We start from the raw sequence: 14,323 nt of genomic DNA on the forward strand, positions 1-14,323 counted from the left end.
CCATGGTTATACTTACCCAAGCCCGATCCAGAGATGTGCACGAGAGCAGTAGCTCTCCTGGGTCTCTGCCCCCTCCTTAACTGAGACACAGCATCAGGAGCCATTGGGTCATGCTGCTGTCAATCACAGCCAGTGAGGATATAGCGGGGGCAGGGCCGAGCCATGCTCTGTGTGTCTCATAGACACACATAGGTGGCTCCAGAGCGAGCACGCATGAGTTCCCCAAGAGCAAGTAGGGGGCACTCATCAGGGGAAGGGGCCAGGAGTGCTGGGGACCCAAAAAAAAGGATGATTGGGGCTACTCTGTACAAAACCATTGCACAGACAGGTAAGTATGAAATGTTTGTTATTAAAATAAAAAAATAAATACAAAATAAGCTGAACCTTCACAAAACCTTTAGAGCCGGTTCACACTGGGGCAACACGACTTTCAGCATGACTTTGGGAGGCAACTTGAACACGACTTGAGTATGAATCACAACGCGACTTACAACATGACTTGAGGTCGCCTCCAGAAGGGGGAACTCAATGCCAAATTTTAAATAAAAAAATGGCATGGGTTCCCCTTTAGGAGCATACCAGGCCCTTAGGTCTGGTATGGATTTCAAGGGTAACCCCCTACGCCAAAAAAACGGCGTAGGGGTTCCAGCTAAATCCATACCAGACCCTTATCCGAGCATGCAGACCGGCCGGTCAGGAAAGGTGGTGGAGACGGGCAAACGCCCCCCCTCCTGAACTGTACCAGACGGCATGCCCTCAACATGGGGGGGTGCTTTGGGGCAGGGGGGCGCCCTGTGGCCCCCCCACCCCAAAGCACCTTGTTCCCATGTTGATGGGGACAAGGGCCTCTTCCCGACAACCCTGGCTGTTGGTTATCAGGGTCTGCGGGCGGGGGCTTATCGGAATCTGGGAGCCCCCTTTAATGAGGGGGCCCCCAGATCCCGGCCCCCACCCTATGTGAATGAGTATGGGGTACATCGTGCCCCTACCCATTCACCTGGTGGAAAATAAATGTCAATAAAAAAACACTACACAGGTTTTTAAAGTAGTTTATTAGGCAGCTCCGGTGATCTTCTCCCGACTTTGGGGGGTCTTCTTCTAACTTCGGGGGGTCTTCCGACTTCTCCGCTCTCTTCTCCCGCTCTCCGATTCTTTTTCTCTTCTGCTGGGCACCACCGCTGTCTTCTTTCAGCTCTTTCACCAGCAGGGGCCCGGTCTTCTGCGTTGCCTTCTTCTCTTCTTCTTCTCCTCTCCGATGTTGACTCAACGCTCCCTCCCGCTGTAATGCCGGGTGTGCGGTGCGCGGCAATTTATATAGGCCTCTTATGACGTCCCAGCATGCTCCGGTACCACCCGGACATTAATACGGCTCCCATTCACTTCCATTCATTTTCTCCACCGCACGACTTGGGACAACTTGGGGCATCTTGAAGTCAGATCCCAGGTCGCCCCAGTGTGAACCGGCTCTTAAGCAAAGAAAAGGCTACATAAAATGGTATACTTTGTTAAAGTTATGGAACAATAATTGGTATTTCAGTATACAGTAGATGATTTTCTAACCATTTCTCAAAACATCATGGAACAACTAGTTTCCTATACTATACTCCAAGTTTGATGCTGCATCCCCTTTCTTGTTTGCATAATGGTGCAACCAGCAAATACCATGTATAAGCCAAATAATATATATAAACACCAACAAATGCACACAAAAAGAAAAATGCTTAAAATGCTTAAAGTATATCTAAACCGCCAAAAATTTCTTTTTTAGTTTTGCATAGATTAGAAAAGGGTAAAATCCCTGTTCTTCTTATTTGCCATCTGTATCCTGATGGGGAGAATTTCATTCACTTCCTGTCCTACAAAGAAACAACAGGAAATCTTTCCAAATTGGGGCAAAAACTCAGCTGTGACCACAGCACGTGTTTTAATTGGAAGGCTTATACTCTTTTCCTGTTCTGACGACAGCCCAAAATTCTGGATTTTCCCTCACTTTCAGCAATGATTATGCAGACAAGTAAAAAGGCTGAATATTTCTAGCAGGGACACATTATTTTTCTGCTTTGGGTGGAGTTTATTCTCATGTTTGGCTTTTGATTGTTCCCTTTTGACCGTATGCTGTATTCTCCAAATGTTTGCATATAGCAAACACACCTACTGTATAAGATGCAGACATAAATGTGGAAAGTATTCTGGTTCGCAGGATCTTTTGAAATCCTGTTTGCTTTACCACCCCAACTACTATCTTATTTCTATAGGTTTATTCAACAAAGTATTGCCGTGTACACACAATCGGAATTCCATCGGAAAAATATAGAACATATTCTATATCTAAACTCCGATGTAATTCATCGGGATTTCCGATGAAAAAACTCTGATGGGGCTACACACGATCGGAAAATAGATCTGACTTTTTCCATCAGAAATTCTGATCGTGTGTACGGGGCATTAGACTATTTTTTTATCATTGAAAATAGTTATATTTGTAGTTTTCGGTGCTATTGGATAGTCAGTGGGTGTAGCAAAAATGTTGATTTGTTCTGTTAGAAGAGCCGATTCAGAAGTATTTGCTAATGTTGCAGTTAGTGATATAAAAAAAGAGGAAACTATAGAAATAAAATATGTTTCTCCAAAACAACATAAAAAAGTTTAAAGTCTCCATGGAAACCTGGAAATCTGTCATTGTAAATTACTGGTCAACATGAGACAAATAGCTTTAATGGATATATTTTTATTTCTTGTGTCAGTTTGAGAAATTACCCATCTTAAAGAATGCATTTTGCGCGCTATGTTTGAGAACTTTTTTGTGTTCTTTTGCTAGAAAATAAACTATGTTTAAAATAGTATTGTGGTAGTACTAAAGTGGGCTCCATATGGCTGGGGATACAGTGGGAAGCTATTTTCCCTGTGGAAGTAATTACAATGTACTTATTTATTCCTATAGGAGTAAAAAAATAAATAAGTTGTAACTGAGACTGAAAACCACAATCTGCTAAAATAAGGGTAAAGGTACAAAATAACAAGATGAATACAGAAATTGCTATAGCAATCTAAAGGCAAATAGAAAATTTTAAGTAAAACTCCAACCTTGCCAATTTATGTCCCTTGTGCTTCTGTCTCTGGTGCTTGGTGGAAAACTTTGATGCCTCCCACAAGACCACTGAATTTTCTATATGTGTAATACATTAAATTGCATCACTGTGATCATATTAATATAAATCAACCATAATGTAATATTAAAAAAAGCAACAATGTCCAAAAATAAACTATATCAACAACATAACATTCGTGTGACGTACCAATCTATACATTCTAACACAATAGTTATGAATAAACCAATACAAGTAATTTTGTCACTAAAATAATCTTGTGTTATTTTTGGTGCTCCACATCCACTTCAAGAATGTGACTCCCCATGTAATCTACCACCAGTCTCACAATATTGTTTGACCTATAGATTTTGACCCAGATTCACGTAGGAGGGCGTATCTTAGAGAGGCGAGTACCGTATTCACAAAGAACTTGCGCCCTAAGTTACGGCGGTGTAGCGTAAATGGGCCGGCGTAAGCCCACCTAATTCAAACTAGGCTGGTAGGGCGCGCATGCTCAGTATCACGTCGAATTTTCTCCCTAACTTACGCCGGCTCAATGTTTAGTCGACACGAACGTAACCTACGCCCATCCCTATTCACGGACGACTTACGCAAACGACGTAAAATACGACGCTATTCCGACGTTTCCGACGTCCATACCTAACATGACTTACCCCTGCTTTATGAGGGGTAAAGTTACGCCGGTCAGACGCCTTATGAAAACAGCGTATTTTAATGCGCCGGGCGCAAGTACGTTCGTTAATCGGTGAATCTAGCTCATTTGCATATTTGATGCAGAAATCAACGGAAGCGCCACCTAGCGGCCAGCGTAAATATGCACCTAAGATACGACAGCGTAAGAGACTTAAGTCAGTCGTATCTTATACAAATTCTGGCGTATCTGATTCTTTGAATCAGGCGCCAAGCTGCGACGGCCCGGATTCAGACTTACGACGGCGTATCTGGAGATACGCCGTCGTAAGTCCTTTGTGAATCTAGGCCATATATTATATGTCAGTATTACATTGTATATCCCTGTATGTTGTGGTCGTTTAGGTCCTTTTCTAATAGTTTTTTAAAACTTAAAACTATTGATGCTCCCCACTCCCCAAGGTGCCCATGAGGATTTTTTCTTTTGCCATATATGCTTGTGTGTAGCATTTAAGATATATTTAATAAGGTTTCTATATACTGTATACAGACTGCGAGACAGGACTTCTCGTCCACATCAGTGTCTGACCTCACAAATGTGCTTCTGGAAGAATGGTCAAACATTCCCATAGACACTTGGAACAGTAGAGAGGATCCAATTAATTTTAACTATACAAAACGCACCTCATCCCGTAAAGTAATAAGTGAAAACAGAGAAGGCAATGGGATTGTAACGGTGCTACATAGAATAAGTTCTAAATATAACAAATGAGTTTTAATAATTTATTAAAATATCATGGGAAATTGGTACATCACATGACACAAAGCTTAAAAACATATATATTGTATCAAACATGAAATATCCTGGTCGCTGGAGATCCCAAAAGGAGTAAATAATTGGTCGGTTAGGATGGTATCACCTAATATATTTCGCCTATTACAGGCTTCCTCAGGGGTTGGACTAAGACCAGTAGAGATGGTAAAAGCTAAACTTATAGAAATGAAGACAATAGTATTTGTGTATTCGTTGACAAAACCATTCAATGTATTTTGAAAAGTAATGCAGAACTCAGACCGGAAGAGAAAGCATCAATACTTTGAGCGAAGAGGCCCTTCTGGATACACATATAGGGCCAGATCCACAAAAACCTGGCGTAACTTAAAAAATCCCATTTAAGTTACACTGCCTTAAAATTTCTACCTAAGTGCCCGATCCACAAAGCACTTATCTAGAAATTTCAGGCTGTGTAACTAAAATTCCGCCGGCGCAAGGCGTTCCTATTCAAATGGGGCGAGTCCCATTTAAATGAGGCGCGCTCCCGCGCCGGCCGTACTGCGCATGCGCGAAGTTACGTTACGCCGAGTTTTGAGGATCGCGACGGCTTAAAAAAGTTGTGTCGGGAAAAAAAAAAAATGACAGCGTCGCTCGGCATGCATTCCTGAGGGAGAACTCCATGCCAATTTTCAAAGAAAAAACCGGCATGGGTTCACCCCCCAGGAGCATACCAGGCCCTTAGGTCTGGTATGGGTTGTAAGGAGACCCCCCTACGCCGAAAAATCGACGTAGGGGTCCCCCTACAATCCATACCAGACCCGTATCCAAAGCACGCTACCCGGCCGGTCAGGAAGGGAGTGGGGACGAGCGAGCGCCCCCCCCCCCCTCCTGAGCCGTGCCAGGCCGCATGCCCTCAACATGGGGGGGTTGGGTGCTCTGGGGCAGGGGGGCGCACTGCGGGCCCCCCCACCTCAGAGCACCCTGTCCCCATGTTGATGAGGACAGGACCTCTTCCCGACAACCCTTGCCGTTGGTTGTCGGGGTCTGCGGGCGGGGGCTTATAGGAATCTGGGAGTCCCCTCAAATAAGGGGGCCCCCAGATACCGGCCCCCCACCCTAAGTGAATGGATATGGGGTACATCGTACCCCTATCCATTCACCTGTAGGCAAAAAGTTAAAGTTAGTAAACACACAACACAAGGGTTTTTAAAATAATTTATTATTCTGCTCCGGATGCCCCCCCTGTCTTCTTTATTAGCTCTATTAGCAGGGGGGCTTCTTCTTCCACTCTCCGGGGGTCTTCTCCGCTCTCCGGGGGGGTTTCTTCTTCCGCTCTCCGGGGGGGGGGCTTCTCCGGACTCCGGGGGTCTTCTTCTATCTTCTCCCCTCTTCCGCTGTTGACTCGGCGAACCCCGGTTCTTCTGCAGATGTCCGGTGCCTTCTTCTTCAGCGCTGGCTGCCTGCTATCTTTGTGTGTTAGCTCAATTTCTAACAGGCAGCCGGCGCGGTCTTCTGTGACGTCACCTTCTTCTCTTCTGTTCTTCTCCCCTCTTCCGATGTTGACTCGTCGCATCTTGTCGCTGTAATGATGGAAGCGCGCCTTGCATCCCATTTATATAGGCATCACCGTCCCATCATGCTCCGGTAGGTACCCACGTGGTGGGTGCACGTGGGTAGGCACCCACCACGTGGGTACCTGCCGGAGCATGATGGGACGGTGATGCCTATATAAATGGGATGCAAGGCGCGCTTCCATCATTACAGCGACAAGATGCGACGAGTCAACATCGGAAGAGGGGAGAAGAACAGAAGAGAAGACCCTGACGTCACAGAAGACCGCGCCGGCTGCCTGTTACAAATTGAGCTAACACACAAAGATAGCAGGCAGCCAGCGCTGAAGAAGAAGGCACCGGACATCTGCAGAAGAACCGGGGTTTGCCGAGTCAACAGCGGAAGAGGGGAGAAGATAGAAGAAGACCCCCGGAGTCCGGAGAAGCCCCCCCCGGAGAGCGGAAGAAGAAACCCCCCCCGGAGAGCGGAGAAGACCCCCGGAGAGTGGAAGAAGAAGCCCCCCCTGCTAATAGAGCTAATAAAGAAGACAGGGGGGGCATCCGGAGCAGAATAATAAATTATTTTAAAAACCCTTGTGTTGTGTGTTTACTAACTTTAACTTTTTGCCTACAGGTGAATGGATAGGGGTACGATGTACCCCATATCCATTCACTTAGGGTGGGGGGCTGGTATCTGGGGGCCCCCTTATTTGAGGGGACTCCCAGATTCCTATAAGCCCCCGCCCGCAGACCCCGACAACCAACGGCAAGGGTTGTCGGGAAGAGGTCCTGTCCTCATCAACATGGGGACAGGGTGCTCTGAGGTGGGGGGGCCTGCAGTGCGCCCCCCTGCCCCAGAGCACCCAACCCCCCCATGTTGAGGGCATGCGGCCTGGCACGGCTCAGGAGGGGGGGGGGGGCGCTCGCTCGTCCCCACTCCTTTCCTGACCGGCCGGGTAGCGTGCTTTGGATACGGGTCTGGTATGGATTGTAGGGGGACCCCCTACGTCGATTTTTCGGCGTAGGGGGGTCTCCTTACAACCCATACCAGACCTAAGGGCCTGGTATGCTCCTGGGGGGAAACCCATGCCGGTTTTGTTTTTACAAATTGCCGTGGAGTTCTCCCTCGGGAATGCATACCAAATGCCGTCGCTGGAATGGGCTTTTACATGGTGTGACTAGTTTACACTTTGTAACACCAGCCCTAGTTTTACACTTGCAAACTAAAACTTACGGCGAAAAAACAAAGCTGGAAAGCTTTGTGGATCGCCTTAAGTGCTAATTTGCATAGTAGAAACGGCATTTCGACTCGAAATGCCCCCAGCGGCGGATGCGGTACTGCATCCTAAGATTCGGCAGTGTAATTCAATTACACATGCCGGATCTTCTGCCTAACTTTGGAAAACTGCTTCTGTGGATCAGTTCCAAAGTTAGGACAAGGGATATGATGAAGTAACAGCAGTTACTCCGCCGTATCTCTTTTGAGGATCTGGCCCATAGGAAAGGTTGCGAGCACTGAACTTATTCTCTCGGGAGAAGAGACACTTGAGAGGGGATATAATTTCAATTTACAAATACCATACTGGTGACCCCACAATAGGGATACAATTTTTTCGTAGAAGGGAGTTTAACAAGACACGTGGCCACTCATTAAAATGAGAAGAAGAGAGGTTTAACCTTAAACTAAGACCAGTAGTAGATAGCCAACTCTAGCAATAATAGAAAACATAGCATGTAAGACAAAATCACATACATTCTAGTATACTTAAATATATAAACCAAAAATGTTTGCTTTCTTTAGGGAGGACAAATGCTGACCTGCCACCCCAGATGGGGAGAAAATAATCTCAAATTCTGCCAAAAAATCAGGACACCAGTGTATTCCAGACCCAAATTGGAGCCTTAATCCGAGGTATTGACGCTGTGCAGGGGCAGAGGTTTAACCATAGGGGGAGAGAAGGAGACCCAGCTGTAGGGAACACATAGCACCTAATGAGTATCGTGTTCCAAAGGTTATTAATCAGCTATGTATTTATAAGGGATCCACACTTACTGGGGCAGATCCTCGTACAGCGGGCGTAGCGTATCTAAGATACACTACGCTGCCGTAACTTACTTTTTTTTTTATATCCACAGAGAATCCGCGCCGTAAGTTACGGCGGCATAGTGTATCTTTGGCGGCGTAATGGCGCGGAATTCAAATGGCTGTGATGGGGGCGTGTTTTATGTAAATACGTCGTGACCCGACGTAAACAGCGTTTTTTTTTAAACTGCGCATGCGCCGTCCGTGGGGGTATCCCAGTGCGCATGCTCGAAATTAACAAGCCAATGCTTGCGACGGTGACGTCATTCGACGCAAATCCCTATTCACGAACGACTTACGCAAACAACGTAAACATTTCAAATTTCTACGCGGGAAGGACGGCCATACTTAACATTGAGTATGCCTCATAACAGTAGCTTTAACTATACGCTGGAAAAAGCCAAACGCAAACGACGTAAAAAAATGCGCCGGCCGGACGTACGTTCGTGGATCGCCATAACTAGCTCATTTGCATACTCGACGCGGAATTCGACGAAAACGCCACCTAGCGGCCGCCGAAGAATTGCAGCTTAGATCCGACGGCGTACTAAGACGTACGCCTGTCAGATCTAGCCGAAATGCCGTCGTATCTTGTTTTGAAGATACAAAACAAAGATACGACGCGCAAAATTTGAAATTACGTGGCGTATCAAGAGATACGCCGGCGTAATTGTTCTGTGGATCTGCCCCACTATGTTTTATAAATTATAAGCACATACGGAGACAGCCAGGAGATCCAAATCTGAGAAATCGCACGCAGGAATGTAATATGCCTGATCAGCCAATTTTGCAGTATAAAAAAAGCAAAAGAAAAAAGAAAGAAAATAAAATATTCAAACATTATCAGTATATTTAGGTATGAATAAAAATCAAACCATATAGTTCCAATGAACCATTGCTTAGTTACTTATTCAAAAGAAAAAAGAAAAAATATGTTATCAAAGCTAAAGAGTAGCAAAAAGGCTGATAGCCACAGTCACAATAAGAAGAAGAAAGGATTGGCAGCATGGGATTATTACCTGGGTAGGAAAGAGGCTTGGAGAGGCTGTCTCCGTGTGTCAGTGCAGCAAGGAAGATGGGCAGAACTGGATCCTTAAGTCTCCCTCCCTCAAGCGTGCGGGGGGAGACTTAGGGAGCCAGTTCTGCCAAAAAAAGCTCTGCCAGCATTTTTCTTGATGGATTTTGTCGAGGAAAACGGTCGTGTGTACGAGGCAATAGCGATGATAATAATCACCCCAAATCCAATACCATCATGATCTGTCTTAATTTTACTTCACCTTATATGTTTTTCTGAAGTACCTCAACTATTTAGAAAATAAAAATCAGTTAAAGACCACCTGTTTGAGGTGTGCATATAATTACTACAGTAAAACCTTGTTTTGAGAGTAACTTGGTTTGAGAGCGTTTTGCAAGACAAGCTAATTTTTTTATAAATGTTGACTTGATGTACAAGCGATGTCTTGATATAAGAGTAGCGTCATTTAACAATGGAGTATAAAATAGAAGGGAGGTGCCTCTAAGTGTAGCAATATTGTTACATTTAATGAAGGTCAGACTTTTCACAACTCACATGGTTGATGATTGAAACAGGCACATCTAAGTATGCAGGCATCCGGGATAAAGCTGTCCACAAAGACCATCCTCCGCATCACCACTGATGTCGTCCCTTCCATGAGCGGTTCAAGCCTCGCTTTCAGATCGCTCTACTGCGGTCACGATTGCAGACTGACAGCGGTGAGAGCCGGCGGTGAGGAGGATGGTCTATGTGGATCGCTTTACCCCGGATCCCTGCATACTTAGATGTGCCTCTTTTAATCATCAACCATGTGAGTTGCTAAATGTTGTACCTTCATTAAATGTAACCATATTGCTACACTTAAGTCCTGTACACACGATCGGTTTGTCCGATAAAAACAGACCAATGGACTGTTTTCATCGGACAAACCGATCGTGTGTGGGTCCCATCGGTTTGTTTTTCATCGGTGAAAAAAAATAGAACATGTTTTAAATGTTTCCTATGGATAAAAAAACGATAGAAAAAAACGTTTGTCTGTGTGGAAGTCCATTGGTCAAAAATCCATGCATGCTCAGAATCAAGTCGACGCATGCTTGGAAGCATTGAACTTCCTTTTTCTCAGCACGTGATAGTGTTTTACGTCCCCACGTTTTGGCACGGTCAGATTTTTGACTGATGGTGTGTAGGCAAGACTGATGAAAGTCAGCTTTATCTGATGTCCAACGAAAAAACCCATCGGATTAGATTCCATCAGATATCCGATCATGTGTGCGAGGCTTTAGAGGTGCCTCTCTTCTCTTTTATACTCTGTAGCTCCTGCTGGATTTTGCGACTGTGTAACTTAAATCCGGCCGGTGCAAGGCATTCCCAATTCAAATGGGGCGAGTCCCATTTAAATTAGGCGCGCTCCCGCGCTGGACGTACTGCGCATGCTCGTGACGTCATTTTCCCGACGGGCATAACGCAAAATTAGGTTACGCCGTGTTTTGTGAATCGCGCCGGGTAAAAAAAGTTGCGTCGGGAAAAAAAAAGATACGGCGAAAAAAAAAAAAAAAAAAAATCAGCGTCGCTGCAAAGAAGGGTCTACTTTTACAAGGTGTAAACAGTTTACACTTTGTAAAAGCAGCCCTAATTTTACAATTGCAACGTAAGTATTTACAGAGATTTCACGAAGCTAAACCGCTTCGTGGATCTCCGTAAGTGCTCATTTGCATACGCGAAGCGGCATTTCGACTCGAAATGCCCCCAGCGGCAGATGCGGTACTGCATCCTAAGATCCGGCAGTGTAAGTCCCTTACACATGCCGGATCTTCTGCCAATCTTTGGGAAACTGATTCTGTGGATCAGTTCCAAAGATAGAAACAGGGATACGACGGCGTATCAGTAGATACGCTGGCGTATCCCTTTTGAGGATCTGGCCCATTATGGTTACACAACTTATCACATTGCTATAATCTTTTTATATGGACTATAGACTGAAGGACCTATGAATAAATGGTTGTGGAACGAATCATTTGAGTTTACATTATTTCTTATGGGAAAATTTGCTTTGATATACAAGTACTTTGAATTACAAGCATGCTTCTGGAACGAATTATGCTCACAATCCAAGGTTTTACTGTACAAGTCAGGTAACACTTCTGTATGAAGTTTAACATGTAATGCCTATGGCTTGAAGAACAAAGCCTAAAGGAACATATATTTTTGTCAGAGTTCTGAGCAAGTTTTCCAGCTTTGGGCAGTTGATATATATATATATATATATATATATATATATATATATATATATATATATATATATATATATATACAGTGAGGAAAATAAGTATTTGAACACCCTGCTATTTTGCAAGTTCTCCCACTTGGAAATCATGGAGGGGTCTGAAATTGTCATCGTAGGTGCATGTCCACTGTGAGAGACATAATCAAAAAAAAAAAAAATTCCAGAAATCACAATTTATGATTTTTTAACTATTTATTTGTATGATACAGCTGCAAATAAGTATTTGAACACCTGTCTATCAGCTAGAATTCTGACCCTCAAAGACCTGTTAGTCTGCCTTTAAAATGTCCACCTCCACTCCATTTATTATCCTAAATTAGATGCACCTGTTTGAGGTCATTAGCTGCATAAAGACACCTGTCCACCCCATACAATCAGTAAGAATCCAACTACTAACATGGCCAAGACCAAAGAGCTGTCCAAAGACACTAGAGACAAAATTGTACACCTCCACAAGGCTGGAAAGGGCTACGGGGAAATTGCCAAGCAGCTTGGTGAAAAAAGGTCCACTGTTGGAGCAATCATTAGAAAATGGAAGAAGCTAAACATGACTGTCAATCTCCCTCGGACTGGGGCTCCATGCAAAATCTCACCTCGTGGGGTCTCAAGGATCCTAAGAAAGGTGAGAAATCAGCCCAGGACTACACGGGAGGAGCTGGTCAATGACCTGAAAAGAGCTGGGACCACCGTTTCCAAGGTTACTGTTGGTAATACACTAAGACGTCATGGTTTGAAATCATGCATGGCACGGAAGGTTCCCCTGCTTAAACCAGCACATGTCAAGGCCCGTCTTAAGTTTGCCAATGACCATTTGGATGATCCAGAGGAGTCATGGGAGAAAGTCATGTGGTCAGATGAGACCAAAATAGAACTTGTTGGTCATAATTTCACTAACCGTGTTTGGCGGAAGAAGAATGATGAGTACCATCTCAAGAACACCATCCCTACTGTGAAGCATGGGGGTGGTAGCATCATGCTTTGGGGGTGTTTTTCTGCACATGGGACAGGGCGACTGCACTGTATTAAGGAGAGGATGACCTTGGCCATGTATTGCAAGATTTTGGGCAACAACCTCCTTCCCTCAGTTAGAGCTTTGAAGATGGGTCGAGGCTGGGTCTTCCAACATGACAATGACCCGAAGCACACAGCCAGGATAACCAAGGAGTGGCTCTGTAAGAAGCATATCAAAGTTCTGGCGTGGCCTAGCCAGTCTCCAGACCTAAACCCAATAGAGAATCTTTGGAGGGAGCTCAAACTCTGTGTTTCTCAGTGACAGCCCAGAAACCTGACTGATCTAGAGAAGATCTGTGTGGAGGAGTGGGCCAAAATCCCTCCTCCAGTGTGTGCAAACCTGGTGAAAAACTACAAGAAATGTTTGACCTCTGTAATTGCAAACAAAGGCTACTGTACCAAATATTAACATTGATTTTCTCAGGTCTTCAAATACTTATTTGCAGCTGTATCATACAAATAAATAGTTTAAAAAATCATACATTGTGATTTCTGGATTTTTTTTTTTTGGATTATGTCTCTCACAGTGGACATGCACCTACGATAACAATTTCAGACCCCTCCATGATTTCCAAGTGGGAGAACTTGCAAAATAGCAGGGTGTTCAAATACTTATTTTCATCACTGTATATATATATATATATGTTTTAATCTGTGTGTTACCACTTGAGAAACATTTATCTCATTCTTCTCACAAAGTTATATACACTGCATAAATATATAAATAAGATTCTGCACTTCTAGATAATTTAAGTGGTGTCTTACCAATAATGGAACATTTTCAATGACTTTGTGAAAGCTTCCAACACTCATATCTCTGAAGAATTGATTATTACAACATGGGTCTTTTCCTTTTGAAATGTATTGCTACTGACCTTAGGAAACGCAGAATTGCCCACATGTACAGAATAATAAGTACCAACATGTTTTGTTGAACATTTAATAAAAATAAAGCACTCCAGGAAGTTGGATAGTCTCATTTATTAGCCCATTTTATTTGACTTACTTTTGAAAAACTTGTTGTATCACATCAGAATATTAATTATATTTTTGAGATATAGAATCCCACCATGATTTGAAGGCAGATAACAAGGAGAATGTTAGAAATAAAATATACTGTAACTAGCATGGGGATATTATTCATGACTTTACATCAAATATATAAAGATAGGGGGCTACCCAGTAATTGGACTGTAACAATTGTCTGCTAACATCCCAAATATACAAGTGGCACAATATGCACATGAGTACAGAGAAGGCACCCCTCAGGGACTTTTTTGAGGCAGAGTATAAACACAAAGTCATAAAATTACAAGGTGAATGCCAAATTATTAGTATAAAGCTTAAAACAGGACAATAGTTCATAAATTATCACAATATAACATATATGGAAGACACGAACAGTGGGGGGGGGGGGATATAATTATTTCTAAGTTATTTATTTTCCCAATTTGGTGCTTCTTTGGCTCCTGGGGGTGGCCAGATGCCTCTCACCACACTGATGACCTCCTGATGGCAATCAATTCCACATAGATTGTCCAAACAAAGCGAGAGGTAGCCAGCAAATCTCTGTGTCCCCCTCTCAAACCTGGCGTTCACGTGGTCCTCTGGCTCAACAGTCCAAAGTGCAGAGGTCAAGATTGCGTAGCTCTCAGAATGCAGAGATCAGGAATATGTAATGTACAGAGAACAGGGATCAGAATGCTCAGAGCACAAAAATTAACAGCAATCTACTGGTATTTGCAGACAGATAATTGTGCCCCCTTTTAAGGCCCTGTACACACGATCAGTCCAAACTGATGAAAACGGACTGAAGTTCAGTTTCATTGGTCCAAACTGACCGTGTGTAGGCCCCATCGGTCTGT

This window comes from Rana temporaria, chromosome 2 (assembly GCF_905171775.1).
Source record: "Rana temporaria chromosome 2, aRanTem1.1, whole genome shotgun sequence".
In the NCBI taxonomy this organism is placed as follows: Eukaryota; Metazoa; Chordata; class Amphibia; order Anura; family Ranidae; genus Rana; species Rana temporaria.